A 13,279-nucleotide genomic window follows, 5' to 3' on the forward strand; every position below is an offset into this window, starting at 1 on the left:
TGATCTTTCTGTCAGTTAGGTGGATTCCAAGGATGTGGTTTCCTTTTCTCCTTCACAGCTCCCTCTCATGAATGCTAGTCCCATCCTGACTCCTTTTCTCTCTCTTTCTTTTTTTCTTTTGTTCTACCCAGTTATGTCAAGAGTTTCTTGCCCTTTTTGGAGGTTTAAGTTCTTCTTCCAGCATTCAGTAGATGTTCTGTGTGAATCGTTTTAGATGTAGATGTGTTTTTTTTATGTGTTTGTGGGAGAAGGTGAGCGTGACATCTTACTCCTCCACCATCTTGATCCTTCCCTTAGCTGTTAGTTTTTGTTTAATATATTTAGGTGCTCTGGTGTTGGGCACACAGATATTTACACTTGTTATATCTTCTTAATGGATTGCCCCTTTTATCATTATATAATGACCTTCTTTATCTTTTTTTATTAGCTTTAGTTTAAAGTATTTTTTCTGATATAGTACCCCAGGTTTTTTGGGGTACTTATTCCTTGGAAATATCTTTTTCTATTTTTCCTTCACTCTGTCTACTTCTGTCTTTAAGGCCAAAGTGAGTCTTTTGTAGGTAGCATGTTGTTGGATCTTAGATTTTATCCATTCAGCCATTCTATGTCATTTGATTGGAGGATTTAATTCATTTATATTTAAAGTAATTATTCATAGGTAAGGACTAACTATTGTCATTTTGTTAATTGTTTTATGTCTCTTTTGTAGATCCATTTTTCCTTGTTTCTCAACATGCTATCTTTTTTATGTTTTTTTTTGTCTTTTGGTATCAATGTGCCTTGACTTGTTTATCATATTCTTTTGTATAATTGCTTCAGGTTTTTCCATTGTGGTTACCATGAGGCTTACATAAAATATCTTAAAATTATAAGATAATTGTTTTAAGCTGATAAGAACTTCAATAGAATTTCCAAACTTTGCACTTTTATATCTCCTTCCACTCACATTTTATAGTAGTAGTTTATTGACTATTATAAATAAACATAATATAAAAATGGGGAGGGGTGTGCCACTGGCTGAGAACAGTTGGATAAGACTTCTGGCTTGTTTCCCAACTCCAGTGTGGATAGGCTCCTCAGTTGCCTGTATTCTCTTTTCAGGCTTACTAGGTGGTCAGAATGGGTAGTATTCAGTGGTAGATGGGGCTATGAATTAGATTCCCTGCCTTAGCAGGGCAGCATTATGGAACCTAGAGCTTGTATGGATTATTGGGAACCTAAATCAAGCAAGAGTGTACACTGAATTCCCTTGTTAGATATGGCCACCAGTTTTGCTTTGCATACAGGGAAAACCAGGGATGTGCTCTTTGTTCAAGTGCCACTGTAAGCAGGGGTATTGGATGGATTATGCAGCTTCCCATGTGCTCTAGCTGGGTTCCCTATTCAAGCAGGCTGAAAGCTGTATTCAGCACTAAGCAGGGCTATGAATTAGTTTCCCTGTCTGGGCACGGTGGCAGAAGAAGCTCTAAATCTGGTACAGTTCTTTTTTGCCTTAATTCAAGCTAACCCATGCACCAAGTTCCCTGGTTGAGCAAGTCTGCTGGCTTTGCCCTGGAGATTATTGGCTCTGCCTGTGCATCTCTTGGCTCATGTGTTGGTGGCTTACATAGATTCCAGATATTCTGACCATTCCTCCTGGTCATATGGGACTGGGAGACACTCTACAGTGAGTGGGCTATATCTTAGTCTCCCTGCTTGGGCAGGATGGGGAGGAGCCACTCCAGGCCTCTTCCAGTTTTTCCCAAAGAGGTTTTCTTATCAGGAGGACCCAGGACCTTCCTTCAACATTGGCTATGAATTAATCCCCCTGCCTGGGCATAGCAGAAGAACCTGGCTTTCTTCCAGGGACAGTCATCTTTGCCTACCCACCTCTCAGCTCGAGCACTGCTCTGTTACCCAGCTTACAGGTACTCTCACCTGCTCCTCTAGCCATATGGGACTAGACACTGTCTTTAGCTGGTGGGGCTATGACTTAGCTTCTTGAATGGGCATGATCAAACCAGTCTCTAGGGCTGGCAGAATTCCTCATTTGATGATCTGAATCAGACAGATTTGCACCACAATGAGGTCCTTTGTCAGAGTGCATCAACTTGGTTGTGCAGATGAGCAAAGCCACTTCTTGGGATTACTACTTGGGCACTGCTGCTTTGAACTTGGTATGCCAAATGTCTGTGTACTGGTTGTTGTACACTCCACTCCATTCTTTGTCAGTCATATTCCCAGGGGTTGAACCCTGCAGACTCCCCTGCAGTCCCCCTTTGGGCAAGAATGAAGTGAACCACAATGCTAGGTGTGTTGGTTGTCCTCCCTGGGCTCTTTTCTCATTGGAGGAACTGGAGTCTTGTGGGAGAACTCTCTGTGTAGAGCTGCACTGGCCTAGGGTACAGGAAATGTGTTATTTTTTTATATATATATTTTTTTATTTTCCCACTGTACAGCAAGGGGGTCAGGTTATCCTTACATGTATACATTACAATTACACTTTTCCCCCAGCCTTTCTTCTGTTGCAACATGAGTATCTAGACAAAGTTCTCAATGCTGTTCAGCAGGATCTCCTTGTAAATCTATTCTAAGTTGTGTCTGATAAGCCCAAGCTCCCGATCCCTCCCACTCCTTCCCCCTCCCCCTCCCATCAGGCAGCCACAAGTCTCTTCTCCAAGTCCATGATTTTCTTTTCTGAGGAGATGTTCATTTGTGCTGGATATTAGATTCCACTTATGAGTGATATCATATGGTATTTGTCTTTGTCTTTCTGGCTCATTTCACTCAGTATGAGATTCTCTAGTTCCATCCATGTTGCTGCAAATGGCATGATGTCATTCTTTTTTATGGCTGAGTAGTATTCCATTGTGTATATATACCACCTCTTCTGAATCCAATCATCTGTCGATGGACATTTGGGTTGTTTCCATGTCTTGGCTATTGTGAATAGTGCTGCAATGAACATGCGGGTGCACGTGTCTGGAAATGTGTTCTGTGTGTAGCTGCTTCCCTTAGCCTTCTAATGCAGTCTGCCTTGGTCTCTGTGGTACACAGAGCTATTTCAGCCTCATCCCTGTGTTTTAGGATTATCTCAGTGGTGTCTTGCTCTTGAATAGTTGTTAGTTGTTCTTCCTTGTGAGGAAGAGTGAAGTCAGGAATGATCTATATCACCATCTTGATGATGTCACTTCTCCTTTCTTATTTTAGTTGTTGGTGTCTTCTCTTTTTTCTCCTTCATTCTAGCTAGTTTTATCAATATTATTTTCTTTAAAGTGTTAATTTTATATATCTGTGATTCTGTCTATTGTCTTTGTCTGCTTCAATTTTTATAATATTTTTTATTCTATTAATTTAGTGTTTAGTTTGCTCTTTAAAAAAAATCCCCCAGTTATAAAATTAGGTTTTTGCTTGGAAATCTTTCCTTCTTAATGTAAGCATGAATAAAAAAAAAGTAAGCATGTATAGCTATAAATTCCCTCTAACCATTGCTTTTGCTGCATCTCATAAGTTTTGGTTTCTGTTTTATTTTTTTAAATTTTAATTTTATTTTATTTTATTTTTATTTTTTTGCTATTTCTTGGGCCACTCCCGCGGCATATGGAGGTTCCCAGGCTAGGGGTCGAATCGGAGCTGTAGCCACCAGCCTATGCCAGAGCCACAGCAACGCGGGATCCGAGCCGCGTCTGCAACCTACACCACAGCTCACGGCAACGCCAGATCGTTAACCCACTGAGCAAGGGCAGGGACCGAACCCGCAACCTCATGGTTCCTAGTCGGATTCATTAACCACTGCGCCACGACAGGAACTCCCTGTTTTATTTTTCTTTTGTTTCTAAGTATTATCTAATTTATCTTATTTCTTCATTGTGCCATTGATTAAGAATATGTTGTTTAATTTTCATATATTTGTGCATTTTCTACTTTCCTTCTGTTATTAATTTCTAGCTTCATTCCCTTACTATCTATACTAGTCTGTCTGGGTTGCCATAACAGAATACCACAGACCGGGTGGCTTAAACAACAAATATTTATTTTCTAATCTTTCTGGAGCCTGATATCCAAGGAGAGCTACCAGGATTGGCTTCTGTGAGTCCTCTTTCTGGCTTGCAGAGAGCTGCCTTTTTGCTGTGTCCTCACATGGCCTTTCCTCTGTTTGCATATGGAGAAGTACATCTCTGTTGTTACTCACTATTATTATAAGGATACTAGTCCTATATAGATTATGACCTCATCCTATGACCTCATTTAACTTATGACCTCATTTAACTTTAGTTAATTCCTCAAAGACCCTGTCTCTAAATATCATAACATTAGGGATTGAGGTTTTAATATATGAGTATCAGAGGAGAAACAGTTCAATTCATACATGGTCTGAGAAGATAGATCGCTGATGTCAATTTTTTTAATTAATGAGAATTTTTGTGACCTAATATATGGTTTATCCTGTAGAATACTCCATGTGCCCTTTAGAAGAATACATACTCTGCTGTGTTTCTCCCCCCATATATATCATATATATGATATGTATATCACTGAATATATATGATATATATTGAATAAACTACATATATATATATATGATCAGGTTTGTAAGTTGAATAATTCTTATATTTTGTTATTGATCTTCTGTGTATGTATTCTATCCATTATTGAAATTTCCAGCTGTTATTGTACAACTGTCTATTTCCGGTTTCAGTTCTGCCAATGCTTGATTTATGTATTTTTTCAAATTTTTATTATACTTGATTTACAGTATTCTGTCAATTTCTACTATACAGCAAAGTGACCCAGTCATACACCTATATATACATTCTTTTTCTCACATTATCCTCTATCATGTTCCATCACAAGTGACTAGATATAGTTCCCTGTGCTATACAGCAGGATCCCATTGCTTATCCACTCAAATGCAATAGTTTGCATCCATTAACCTCAAACTTCCAGTCCCTCACACTCCCTTTCCCTCCCCCTTGGCAACCACAAGTGTTCTTCATGTCCATGAGTTTGAGTTTGATTTTTGTCTATAGATAGGTTCATGTCTTCCCTATGTTGGATTCCAGATATAAGTGATATCATATGGTATTTGTCATTCTATTTCTGACTTACTTCACTTCATATGAGTCTCTAGTTCCATCCATGTTGCTGCAAATGTCATTATTCTGTTCTTTTTTATGGCTGAGTAGTATTCCATTGTGTATATATACCATATCCTCTAATCCATTCATCTGTTGATGGACATTAGGTTGTTTCCATGTCTTGGCTGTTGTGAGTAGTGTTGCTATGAGCATAGGGGTGCATGTATCTTTTTCAAAGTTTCGTCTGGATGTATGCCCAAGAGTGGGATTGCTGGGTCATATGGTAGTTATATATTTAGTTTTCCAAGGAATTGCCATACTGTTTCCACAATGTAAAAGGTTGGACCAACTTATAGTCTCACCAACAGTGCAGGAGAGTACCATTTTCTCCACACCCTCTCCAGCATTTGTTATTTGTTGACTTGTTAATGATGGCCATTCTGACAGGTATGAGGTGGTAACTCATAGTAGTTTTGATTTGCATTTCTCTAATAATCAGTGATGTCGAGCATTTTTTCATGTGCCTATTGGCCATCTGTTAGCATTAGAAAGGGGTATATTTGTCTCCCAAAGCAATAGAAATAAGAGCAAAAATAAACCCATGGGACCTAATCAAACTGAAAAGCTTTTGCACAGCAAAGGAAACCCAAAAGAAAACAAAAAGACAACTTACAGAATGGGAGAAAATGATTGGTTTATTTTTGTTTTCATTTCTGTTGCCTTGGGAGACTGACCTGAGAAAACATTTTTATGGTTGATATCAGAGAATGTTTTGCCTATATTGTCTTCTAGGAGTTTGATGATGTCTTGTCTTATGTAAGTCTTTAAGCCAATTAGAGTTTATTTTGGGCATGGTATGAGGGTGTATTCTAGTTTCTTTGATTTACATGTGGCTGTCCAGTTTTCCCAGCAATACTTGCTGAAGACGCTGTCTCTTTCTCATTTTATATTCTTGCCTCCTTTGTTGAAGATTAATTGACTGTAGGTGTCTGGGTTCATTTCTGGATTCTCTGTTCTGTTCCATTGGTCTCTATGTCTGTTTGGATATAGAATTCTTGGTTGATAGTTTTTTCTTTCAGCATTTTAAATATGTCATCCAATTGCCTTATTGTCTCCATGGGTTTTGATGAGAATCAATTGTTAATCTTATTAAGCATCACATGTATGTGATAATTTACTTCTCTCTTGCTGCTTTCAAGATTTATTTTCTTTGGCTTTTGACGGTTTGCTTATACTATGTCTCAGTACATGTCTCTTTGAATTTATCCTGCTTGGAGCTGACTGATCTTTTGTCAATCTTTTGTAAGTTCATGTCTTTCGTCAAATTTGTTTAGTTTTCAGAAATTATTTCTTCAAATATTTTTTGTGTCCCTTTCTCTATTCATCCTCCCCATCTTCCTCCTCCCACTTATTCTCTTTCTTCTCCTCCATAATAAATACGTTGGTCCACTTGATAGTCTCCCACACATCCCTTAGGCTCTGTTCACTTTCATTCTTTTTTCTTTCTGCTCTTCAGACTATTCCAAAGTTTTCGTCTTCTAGTACACTGATTTTTTTTCTTCTACCTGCAAAGTTGGCTGTTAAATTCCTCTATTGAATTTTTATTTCAATTATTTTATTTTCAGATCCAGAATTTCTGTTTAGTTATTTTACTATAATTTCTATATTTTTGTTTATATTCTTATTTTTTGAAAGTTTTTTATTGTGGTAAGATACACATAATACAATTTAGCTTCTTATTGCTTTAAAACTGTACAGTTCAATGTACAGTACATTCGTATTGTTATGCAATCACCAACACTCATCTTCAGAACTCTTTTCATCTTGCAAAACTCAAACTCTGTACCCATTAAACATTACCCCTTCATTCCCTCCTCCTCCAATCCTGGCAACCACCATTCTACTTTCTATCTTTAAGGATTTGACTCATCTAGATACTTCTCATTTTTATACCTAAATTTTTGCTTTACTTTTGTCCTTTGTCCATGGTTTCCTTAGGTCTTTTATCATACTTATAGCATTTGATTTAAGGTCTTTAACTAGTAATTTCAACATCTGGGCTTCTTTAGCATCTATTCCTGTCAGTGGATTTCTTCCTTTTTGCCATACTTTCCTTTTTAAAAAATACCTTTTAAAAAACTGGGAATTTGAATATTATCATGTGGAAAGTCTGAAAATGAGATTCTTCCTTTTCCCAAGTATATTAATCTGCTTAGGGTATCATAATAAAATACCACAGACTGAGTGGTTTAAACTATATATATATTTTTTTAATCACAGTTCTGAAAGCTGGAAGTCCAAGATTAAGATGCTGGCAGGGTTGGTTTCTGATCAGACCTCACTCACTGGCTTTCAATTTCTTACTATTCCCTCACATGCCCTTTCTTTTATGCATGTGCATGCCTGGCATCTCTTCCTCTCAATAAGGATAGCAGTCCTATTAGATTAGTGCCCCACCATTATCCCCTCATTTAACCTTAATTATTACCTCCTTAAAAGGCCCTATCTCCAAACCCCATTACAATGGGACTTAGGGCTTGAACTTATGAATTTTGAGGGGGCACAATATAATCCATAACAGTGTTTTGCTTTTCATTTTGGAATGCTGTTGTAGTCTCTTTGTTTAGTGACTTTTTAAAAACATAGAAACAGTTGCATTTATGATGCCATTTTACTTTGTTTTCACTGTGCCTCAATTCTTCTTCCTTCCCCTATTCCTCCTTTGCTAATTATTTTATTATGTGTGTATTTTACACTGTAATATTTTAATTTTAAAATAATTTTCAATATATGTTTAGTGACTTTTACAAACTACTTTTTATACTCTGTATTCATATTTGTTTGTAGTCACTGAAGTCTCTGTTCCTTTTGCTCATGTTATTCAGCTAATGTTTTGACAGATTTTCTTGAATGCTAGGAGATAAAGACAAAAGGACTAACAAAAGTAACATGAAAGAAAAACAAAATAAAACACTCTCCCAGTTTTTACAGATTGGTTCTGTTCTAGGGCACTCCTTTAACAGGCTTGCACTGAACCTAGGCATAAACTCAAGGTGGAAGCTCAAAATTTCTCACTTTCCCTGGGCATGTACATGGGTGTCTAAATTCCCCTGTATCAGCCAGGAGGGAATGGCAAGAGATATTTAAAGTGCTAAAAGGGAAAAAGATGCAACCTAGAATACTCTATCCAGCAAGAATATCATTTAAAATAGAAGGGGAAATAAAAATTTTTTCCAACAAACAAAAACTTCAAGAATACAGCAACACAAAACCCAGGTTAAAGGAAATATTGAAAGGGCTTCTCTAAACCAAAAAGAAAGGAAGGAAAGGGAAGAAAAAAGAAAAGACAAAAAAAAAAGAAGAAGAGGAAGAACTAGGACTGAGGAAACCGCAATCAGAGAGCAGTCACTCAAATAAGCCAGCATACAGATTTAATCATGAACAGGCCTCAAACAAAATAAAATTAAAAAGAAAAAAATAAAAAAGAGTCATCAAAACCATCAAATGTGGGCAAGGGATGTTAGGAAGTAAATAACCCTTTTTGTTTGTATGTTTCTCTTCTTAATTTTAATATAGTAATGAAGGGTTTGAACTTACAGGACCATCAGGCTAAAACACACAATTATGGGAAGGGGTTAGCATACTTAAAAAACAGGGCAACCACAAGCCAAAACCAAATACTGCATTCCCAAAAAATGAAAAAAAAATACACTCAAGCAGATAATAACAGGAGACCATCCAACCAAAAAAAAAATAAAATAAAATAAATAAAGGAAGAATGGAGAACCATAGAATCAACTGGAACACGAGGTTCAAATGGCAATAAATAATCATCTATCAATTATCACCTTAAATGTCAATGGACTGAACGCCCCAATCAAAAGACACAGAGTGGCTGAGTGGATAAAAAGGCAAAAACCTTCAATATACTGCCTACAAGAAACTCACCTTAGGACAAAAGATACATATAGATTGAAAGTGAAAGGGTGGGGAAAAATATTTCACGCCAATAGACAAGACAGGAAAGCAGGAGTCACAACACTCATATCAGACAAAATAGACTTTAAAACAAAAGACATAAAGAAAGACAAAGAAGGACACTACTTAATGATTAAGGGATCCATCCAAGGAGAGGATGTTACTATCGTCAACATATATGCCCCAAATACAGGAGCACCCAGATACATACAACAAATATTAACAGACGTAAAGGGAGATATTGATGAGAATACAATCATAGTAGGAGACCTTAATACCCCCCTCACATCAATGGACAGATCCTCTAGACAGAACACCAATAAAGCAACAGAGATCCTAAAGGAAACAATAGAAAAGTTAGACTTCATTGATCTCTTCAGGACCCTACATCCAAAAAAAGCAGAATACACATTCTTCTCAAATGCTCATGGAACATTCTCAAGAATCCACCACATATTGGGACACAAAGCGAATCTCAATAAATTTAGGAGCATAGAAAGTATCTCAAGTATCTTCTCTGACCACAGTGCCATGAAATTAGAAATCAACCATGGGAAAAGGAAAGAGAAAAAACCTACTGCATGGAGACTAAACAACATGCTACTAAAAAACCAATGGGTCAATGAGGAAATCAAGAAGGAAATTAAAAACTACCTTGAAACAAATGATAATGAAGACACAACCGCTCAAAATCTATGGGATGCTGCGAAAGCAGTGCTCAGAGGGAAATGTATAGCAATACAGGCCTTGCTCAAAAAAGAAGAAAGATCCCAAATGGACAACTTAACCCTCCACCTAAATGAATTAGAAAAAGAAGAACAAAAAAGACACAAAGTCAGCAGAAGGAAGGAAATTATAAAGATCAAAGAAGAAATCAATAAAATAGAGACTCAAAAAACAATAGAGAAAATTAATAAAACCAAGAGCTGGTTCTTTGAAAAGGTGAACAAAATTGACAAACCCCTGGCCAGACTCACTAAGAAGAGGAGAGAAAGAACCCAAATAACCAAAATTATAAATGAAAAAGGAGAAATCACAGTGGATACAGCAGAAATACCAAAAAACCATAAGAGAATACTATGAACAACTATATGCCAACAAGCTTGACAATCTGGAAAAAATGGACAATTTTCTAGAATTTTCCCACCTGCCAAAACTGAATCAAGTAGAAACAGACCAACTGAACAGACCGATCACTAGAAATGAAATTGAAGAGGTCATAAAATCACTCCCGACAAATAAAAGTCCAGGACCAGATGGCTTCACAGGTGAATTTTATCAAACATATAAAGAGGAATTGGTGCCCATCCTCCTTAAACTCTTTCAAAAGGTTGAAGAAGAAGGAATACTCCCAAAGACATTCTATGATGCCACCATCACCCTCATTCCAAAACCAGACAGAGATACCACCAAAAAAGAAAACTATCGCCCAATGTCATTGATGAATATAGATGCAGAAATTCTCAACAAAACCTTAGCCAACCGAATCCAACAACATACCAAAAAAATTATACACCACGACCAGGTTGGGTTCATCCCAGGTTCACAAGGATGGTTCAACATACGCAAATCAATCAGCATCATACACCACATTAACAAAAGAAAAGTCAAAAATCATATGATCATCTCAATAGATGCAGAAAAAGCATTTGACAAAGTCCAACATCCATTCATGACCAAGACCCTCGCCAAAGTGGGTACAGAGGGAACATTCCTGAACATAATCAAAGCCATTTATGATAAACCCACAGCAAATATAATCCTCAATGGGGAAAAACTGAAAGCCTTCTCACTCCAATCTGCAACAATACAGGGATGCCCACTCTCACCCTGTGACATAGTTTTGGAAGTCCTAGCCACAGCAATTAGGCAAACAAAAGAAATAAAAGGCATCCATATAGGAAGAGAAGAGATACAACTGTCACTGTATGCAGATGACATGATACTATACATAGAAAACCCTAAGGACTCAACCCCAAAACTACTTGAACTGAACAACAAATTCAGCAAAGTAGCAGGATATAAGATTAACACTCAGAAGTCAGTTGCATTTCTGTATACCAGCAATGAAATATTAGAAAAGGAATACAAAAATACGATACCTTTTAAAATTGCACCTCACAAAATCAAAAACCCCGGAATACACCTGACCAAGGAGGTAAAGGATGTATATGCAGAGAACTATAAAACTTTCATCAAAGAAATCAAAGAAGACGCAAAGAAATGGAAAGATATTCCATGTTCCTGGATTGGGAAAATCAATATTGTAAAAATGGCCATACTCCCCAAAGCAATCTACAGATTCAATGCAATCCCTATCCAATTACCCAGGACATTTTTCACAGAACTAGAACAAACAATCCAAACATTTATATGGAACCACAAAAGACCCAGAATCGCCAAAGCAATCCTGAGAAACAAAAACCAAGCAGGAGGCATAACCCTCCCAGACTTCAAGAAATACTACAAAGCCACAGTCATCAAAACAGTGTGGTACTGGTATCAAAACAGACAGACAGACCAATGGAACAGAATAGAGAATCCAGAAATAAACCCTGACACCTATGGTCCATTAATCTTTGACAAGGGAGGCAAGAACATCAAATGGGAAAAAGAAAGTCTATTCAGCAAGCCTTGCTGGGAAACCTGGACAGCTGCATGCAAAGCAATGAGACTAGAACACACCCTCACACCATGCACCAAAATAAACTCCAAATGGCTGAAAGACTTAAATATTCGACAGGACACCATCAAACGCCTAGAAGAAAACATAGGCAAAACACTCTCTGACATCCACATCATGAATATTTTCTCAGGTCAGTCTCCCAAAGCAAGAGAAGTTAGAGCAAAAATACACCCATGGGACCTCATCAAGCTGAAAAGCTTTTGCACAGCAAAGGAAACCCAAAAGAAAACAAAAAGACAACTTACAGAATGGGAGAAAACAGTTTCAAATGATGCAACCGACAAGGGCTTAATCTCTAGAGTATATAAACAACTTATACAACCCAGCAGCAAAAAAGCCAATCAAGCAAAGGAAAAATGGGCAAAAGACCTGAACAGACATTTCTCCAAAGAAGATATACAGATGGCCAGCAAACACATGAAAAAATGCTCAACATCGCTGATTATAAGAGAAATGCAAATCAAAACTACCATGGGATATCCCCTCACACCAGTCAGAATGGCCATCATTAATAAATCCACAAATAACAAGTGCTGGAGGGGCTGTGGAGAAAAGGGAACCCTCCTGCACTGTTGGTGGGAATGTCAACTGGTACAGCCACTATGGAGAACAGTTTGGAGATACCTTAGAAACCTATACATAGAACTTCCATATGACCCCCGCAATCCCACTCTTGGGCATCTATCTGGACAAAACTCTACTTAAAATAGACACATGCACCCGCATGTTCATTGCAGCACTATTCACAATAGCCAGGACATGGAAACAACCCAAATGTCCATTGACAGATGATTGGATTCGGAAGAGGTGGTATATATACACGATGGAATACTACTCAGCCATAAAAAGGAATGACATCATGCCATTTGCAGCAACATGGATGGAGCTAGAGACTCTCATCCTGAGTGAAATGAGCCAGAAAGACAAAGACAAATACCATATGATATCACTTATAACTGGAATCGAATATCCAGCACAAATGAACATCTCCTCAGAAAAGAAAATCATGGACTTGGAGAAGAGACTTGTGGCTGCCTGATGGGAGAGGGAGGGAGTGGGAGGGATTGGGAGCTTGGGCTTATCAGACACAACTTAGAATAGATTGACAAGGACATCCTGCTGAATAGCATTGAGAACTTTGTCTAGATACTCATGTTGCAACAGAAGAAAGGGTGGGGGAAAAGTGTAATTGTAATGTATACATGTAAGGATAACCTGACCCCCTTGCTGTACAGTGGGAAAATAAAAAAAAATTATATAAAAAATTAAAAGTCCTGGAATAAGAAAATAAATAAATAAATAAATTCCCCTGTATCCATAGGTACTTTTTTTTTTTCTTTTTAGGACCACACCCACACAGCGTATGAAGATTCCCAGGCTTGTGGTCAAACCGGAGCTACAATTGCCGGCCTATGCCACAGCCACAGCAATGCCAGATCCAAGCCACACCTGCAGCCTACACCATGGTTCATGACAACACCAGATCCTTAACCCCCTGAGTGAGGCCAGGGAGCAAACCTGCAACCTCGTGGTTCCTAGTCAGATTCATTTCTGCTGC

The sequence above is a fragment of the Phacochoerus africanus genome, chromosome X, assembly GCF_016906955.1.
Source record: "Phacochoerus africanus isolate WHEZ1 chromosome X, ROS_Pafr_v1, whole genome shotgun sequence".
Taxonomy (NCBI): Eukaryota; Metazoa; Chordata; class Mammalia; order Artiodactyla; family Suidae; genus Phacochoerus; species Phacochoerus africanus.